Source organism: Panthera onca, chromosome B4 (genome assembly GCF_046562875.1).
Source record: "Panthera onca isolate mPanOnc1 chromosome B4, mPanOnc1 haplotype 2, whole genome shotgun sequence".
Taxonomy (NCBI): Eukaryota; Metazoa; Chordata; class Mammalia; order Carnivora; family Felidae; genus Panthera; species Panthera onca.
Window position 1 is genome coordinate 61,762,012 of NC_138345.1, and position 6,668 is coordinate 61,768,679.

A 6,668-nucleotide genomic window follows, 5' to 3' on the forward strand; every position below is an offset into this window, starting at 1 on the left:
ATTCATTGAATGCAGTAAAATGTATAACTATATGCTTCTTTTACTGCTAGGTAATGCTTTTTTATTTTTTTTTAAGCTTATTATTTTGAGAGAGAGAAAGAGAGAGAGGAATGGAGGGAGAGGCAGTGAGAGAGGGAGAGAGAGAGAATCCCAAGCAGGCTCCACATTGTCAGGGCAGAGCCTGATGCATGGCTCGAACTCATGAACTGTGAGACCATGACCTGAGCCAAAATCAACAGTTGGATGCTTAACCAGGCACCCCTGTTTTTTTTTTTCTAAAGAACATTTTTGAATTTTAAAAAAGCATATTTGGTAAAAAGTACCTGAATTTCACTTTATCAAGGATGCCACTGATAAACATGGTAACTACACAAAATATTTGTTTACATTATCAGTTATCATGGGAGTCCAACTGTTATTCCTGACTAGACACAAAAAAGACAGAGACACAAATTTGCTAACGTATCACAATCTTACTTAAAAATTAATATTTACTTTGAGATTATTTCTGAAGACAAAAGTTAGCAAAAGAAGCTGCAGAAGGTACATTTATATATTATTCTGTGAAGCATGACTTTTCATTTAGATCAAATGACTGTTCTAAATTAATTTCACTCATTTTGTTAATATAAGATTTCTTGTACACATGTGAAAGTGAAGTAACAGCTATGAATATATTGCCTCCTTAATATTTTGGCTCTTTAATAACTCCTTAATAATTCAACCTCAATGACCTATAATGCTTTTGAAGTTCTTCAAAAACATGACTTCTAAAGTCTGGTTGTATTTTTCTCAAAATCATTTGTAAATCTTTAATGAATATATTCAAGAAATGGAGCAACAGAAAGCTTCAGCTCTTAAGATTTATTAATTACAATTAAGTAAAAAAAATACTTTCAGGGAAAGAAATACAAATGCATCCCTTCAAAAATGAGGAGGAACTGGAGAAATCAACTACAAGAACTTAAATGGTGTGCAAGATTTAACATTAAAATGTTATCATTCAGATTTGTGATATGTTAACTTGTCATGAGAATCTTTTGATAGGCCTACTATTTGTAATTGGGTAAATTTACATTCTGAATGAGGGTAGAATGAAATTGAAAAGGCCCACAATTTTTCAGCTTCTAAATTTCATGAATGCACAAAGAATCATAATTGTAGACCACTTGCTTAATGAATTTTGCCTTGCAAAAAATGTTTTTCAGAGAAATTTACTTTGAATTGAACCAAAGAGACATAATCTATGAAAATATAAGGACTGAAATATTTATATATTTCATTATGAAAAAATAATGAAATTTATTCTAGGAAATTACTATGAGCTTTAAGGTACCTCAACACCTGGAGAGAAAGTATGCTCTCAATTAAAAATATCTTGATCAAGTTGTAGGGGCACCTGGGTGACTCAGTCAGTTAAGCATCAGACTTCGTCTCAGGTTATGATCTCATGGTTTGTGAGTTCAAGCCCTGCATAGGGCTCTGTGCTGACAGCTCAGAGCCTAGAGCCTGCTTCGGATTCAGTGTCTCCCTCTCTCTCTCTGCCCCTCCCCCACTCACATTCTGTCTCTCTCTCTCTCAAAAATAAATAAACATTAAAAAGCAATTTTTTAAATATAAAAAAATCTTGATCTACAAAGAAACATCAATTGAGATTGTCAACAATTGCAAATTTATAAAGATAAAATTCAATTTTGAAAACACTGCAGGAAATTATATGAAAAAAATTAAAAATAGTAAGACAATACTATAAAAAATATATTCTTCAGAAAAATATCAGTGATACAATAATATCAATGATAAATACATCCAAGAAACTAATTAAGTGACATAAGTATTTACTAAAAACAAATATGTCATTTTATAATGGTTAGGTAACCAGTATCAAACTTTTGTTGTATTAATAAAAATAAGTAAACTATAGGGGCGCCTGGGTGGCGCAGTCGGTTAAGCGTCTGACTTCAGCCAGGTCACGATCTCGCGGTCCATGAGTTCGAGCCCGTGTCAGGCTCTGGGCTGATGGCTCGGAGCCTGGAGCCTGTTTCCGATTCTGTGTCTCCCTCTCTCTCTGCCCCTCCCCCATTCATGCTCTGTCTCTCTCTGTCCCAAAAATAAATGAAAAGCGTTGAAAAAAAAAATAAGTAAACTATAGAAAGACTTTTATCTTTGAAAATAGATATAACAGCAAAGTAACAAAGTCAGTTTCAGGTAAAGAAATAAGTACTTCAAAAATTACCCAATTTTAATCATATGCACTTCCTTTCTCCCTCTCAAAAGTGTTCCAGTAGGATTACAAATTATATGGTCACTATAATCATAAGCAACTTAAAGAAAATGAACTTGGAAATTTACATAAGTGAACTTCAAAAAGAAATTCAACTTACTAAAAAATATATTATTACCAGAAATGAAAGAAGAAATCAAAGACATAAACAACACTATAAGCATTAAGTAAATAAACTCAGTGGGTAAATATCTTTACTTGAAGAAAACTCCAGGCCGAAAAGGTTACCAATAAATTTTAGCAAACATTCAGGAAGGAATAATGCCATTTTTACACAAACAGAGAGAAAAAAGAGGGGCAGTGGAAGAGCTTCCTATTTTTATTTTGTAAGACCAGCATAACCTTTTTTTTTTAAATGTTTTTTTTAAATTTGTTTTTGAGAGAGAGAGAGAAAGAGAGAGAAGGAGACAGAGCATGAGGGGAGGAGGGGCAGAGAGAGAGTGGGAGACACAGAATCTGAAGCAGGCTCCAGGCTCTGAGCTGTCAGCACAGAGCCGGACATGGGGCTCAAACCCACAAACTGCCAGATCGTGACCTGAGCCGAAGTCAGATGCTTAAACAACTGAGCCACCCAGGTTCCCCAACCAGCATAATCTTTATAACAAAACTTGACAAAGACATTCTGGGAGGGAAAATTACAGACAAATCTAACTCATGAACATAGAAGCAAAATTCTTAAACACCATATTAACAAGCCATGTCAAGTTAATACATCATGATCAATTTAGGTTTAGACCAAAGAAGCAAAGTTGTTTTAACTTTAAAAAATAAGTCAGTATACTTCACCACATTAAAAGGATTGTGGAGGAAAAAAAAATATGGTTATCTCAATTTTTGCAGAAAAACATTTGAAAATATTCAATGTATATTTGTGATTTCTAAAAATTCCTAGTGAGCTTAAGTAAACTTTCTTAATCTGATCAACAATGTCTACAGAAAACCTTCAGTAGACATCTTCCCTTATAGTAATAAATTTTGAAAGCTTTCCCTTTGAGATCAGGAACAAGAATAAGAGGCTCACTCTCACTACTCAAAATCATCATGGAAGTGCTAGAAAGAGAAGTGCTGTCAGAAAAATAAGTAAGAGGTGTAAGGATTGAAAGAGAATAAACAAAATTGTTATTCACAGATAATGTGATCATATAGAAAATGCAAAGTAATAAGCCGTTTTTCAAAATTTCTAGGTAAAAACCGGTATACAAAAAATCAATTGTGTTGTGTTCAATTGCAACTAACAAAATCGGAAGGTGAATTTTTAAAAATATGTCATTTTCAGTAGTATCAAATTACCAATTCTAGGAATAAATCTAAAGAAAGCCCTGTAAGGCATCCACACAGAAATTTATAAAGTATACAGCACAAAAATCATAGAAAACCTAAATAAATAAATAGATGGGTATATCATGTTTGTGGAATGGAAGAATTAATATTGTTCAGATGTCAATTATCCCCAAATTGATCTTAATGATTTAATGTAATTTCCTACCCCCCGCAAAAAAAAAATCCTAAAGCATTTTTTAAATAACTGGTGGGTCTTGAAAAGCTGATGCTAAAATTTAGATTAAAAGATTTAAAAAGTGAAGGCTATTAAAGAGCCATTTGAAGGAAAACCAGGTAAAAGGATTTGCTCTCCCAGATGCCAGACACCAAGACGCATTATAAAGTGGAAGTAATGAAGACAATGTGATATAGGCTCAAGGATCACCAAATAGATCTACAGAAAAAAGAGACTACATAGGCCCACCCGTATGTAGACATTACAATGAAGACAACAGTGTTACTATACAACCACAGAAAAATAATAATCTTTTCAATAAATAGTGTTGGGACAATTGGACCTACTACATACAAACTGAAACATCCTCTACCTCAAATTATATGCAAATATCTATTTTCCAGAGATTATAGATCTAAACATGAAAGGCAAAGCAATAATGTTCTGAAGTAAAATATAGGAGAGTATATGCTTTACCTAAGGGAAGGAAAGATTTCTTAACCAGAGCAGAGCAGAAAAAGCATTATCCTGAAGGAAAAAAAACACAATAAATTGAACTATATTAAAAATAAAATATTTAATTTTTCAAAAGACATCAAGAGAGTGAGAAAGGCAAGCCACAGAAAGAAAGACAAAACTTACAACCCTCAAACAAAGGGCTCATATCCAGGATATATAAAGAAGTCCTACAAGTCAATAAAAAGATGGTCTATTTGATAGAAAAATGATTGAAGCAATACTTCACAAGTGGCCAATAAACATATAAAAATGCTCAACTTTATTGTCATCAGGGAAGTGCAAATTAAAACCATAAAGCAAAACCATTATGCACTTGCCAGAATAGCTAAAATGAAAGAGATTTAACAATAGCAATTGTTGATAAGGATGTAGACAACTGGAGCTCAGTGCTGGTGTAAGTGTAAAGCGTAGAACCACTTAGGAAAACTGGTAGTATCTATTAAAGCTGAACATACACATATCTGTAATCCAACAATTCTATTCCACAGAAATTCAGGCACATATGCACCAAAAGACTGGTACAAGAGTATTGTTACTATCATTATTCACCATAGCTCTAACTGAAAACTTTTCAGATCTCCAGCTATGGTATATTACTCCCTGGGAAATGTATTCCTCATTGAGAACAAATGAGCTACAGTTACTTGCACAACTTAAATGAATTTCACAAGTATATTGTTGAGTGAAAAAAAGTCAGATACAATAGAATATACACTATAATACTACACTATGCACTGTATTACTATAGTGTAGCATTAACAGGACACTCACAGAGGAAATGAGCAGATAGTTCAAGGTTTTTAAAAGTAACTCAGAAAAAAAATCAGACTATTTGATCATTGAGTAAAAAACACTATTTCTAATTGATAAATCTGAAGTCGAACTATAGAAGTTTTTACTGGAGGGAATTATGCATGCTTGGTTAGCAGACTTGGAGAAAAAAAGAGTGTAATAATATTTTTGTGTCATAGTGTGTGGGTCCAAATCTTGATTACACCATTTACCCAGCTGTGGGATTTTAGGCAAGTTACTTACCTTCTCTGTGTCTCAGTTAATTCATCTGTTAAAAAAAGAAAGAAAAAAAGCTGATAATATTTACCTGACAGGATTGATTGTTGAAAGAGTTAAATTATACAATATAGGCAAAATAAGTAAAGATTCTAGTATTTAACAGCCACTTACTGACACTCAATTAGTGGCTGATATAATTGTTATTATATACTTGGGTCTTCTAACAGTTAAGTTCTTGAAAAGGAAGAGAAATAATATTCCCTGAGTCTATTATGCTTCAGGTACTGCATCATCCTATTACTATATTAAAAAAACATTTTTTAATGTTTATTTATTTTTGAGACAGAGAGAGACAGAGCATGAACGGGGGAGGGTCAGAGAGAGGGCGACACAGAATCTGAAACAGGCTCCAGGCTCCGAGCTGTCAGCACAGAGCCCGACGCGGGGCTCGAACTCAAGGACCCCGAGATCATGACCCGAGCCAAAGTCGGCCGCTTAACCGACTGAGCCATCCAGGTGCCCCATTAATTTAATCCATAAAATAATGCTACTGAGTAAAGATAGTTCCTAATAGAGCATTTTAGGGAAACATCATAGGAGAGATTAAATAGCTTGCCCAGGCTCAACCAGCTTATTTTGGAATAAAGGCTTCTTTTTCATAAATATTTTGAATGTCATTTGGCAGTAAACTTGACATCTTCTCCAAGTGTATCTGCCCTTCTGTTTTATGAAGTAGCCTCCCCCCCCCCCACCTTTTTTCAGAGTCAGAAAAATTCTTAGACTCCATTTCTTTACCTGATATCACATTTCTTGCCTATCTGAGTAGCCAATACCTCCCCAATCTCTAATCATTTCCCTGTGGATCCAGATCTACAATTAGACAAATAGGTAGAAGGTATGAAATGGATAGAAGGGGACATTCTGTCAATGGTTTTTTACATGTGTCCCTCTAAGGGATAACGGTAAATGGATTTACACCTTAGGAGGAAAAGTTAAACTTGTCCAACCCTGATTTACCACCACCACCACCACCCCCTCCTAACATACACCATTTTGCTGTTATTTGGAGATTGATTTAGTCTCTAATTAAAACTTAAAGCTTAAAGAATAATGAGTTTCTAATAACCCCAGGAGCCTACAAGGGAGTCAAATTCAATGAAACAGTAACCAAGAACAAGAAAATGTGGACTAGAGGGTCCTTTCCATTTCTAGCAAGAAAAACAAAGGCAATATTTTGCTTCCATCAGAAGTAAGGGACACAAGCTTGAGGGAACAAATTCTATAAAGTGTTAAGGACCATCCCAGTGGTGAGGTAAAGGAAAACCAATCATGGCAGCCACTCCTTGGCTGAGGCTGCTC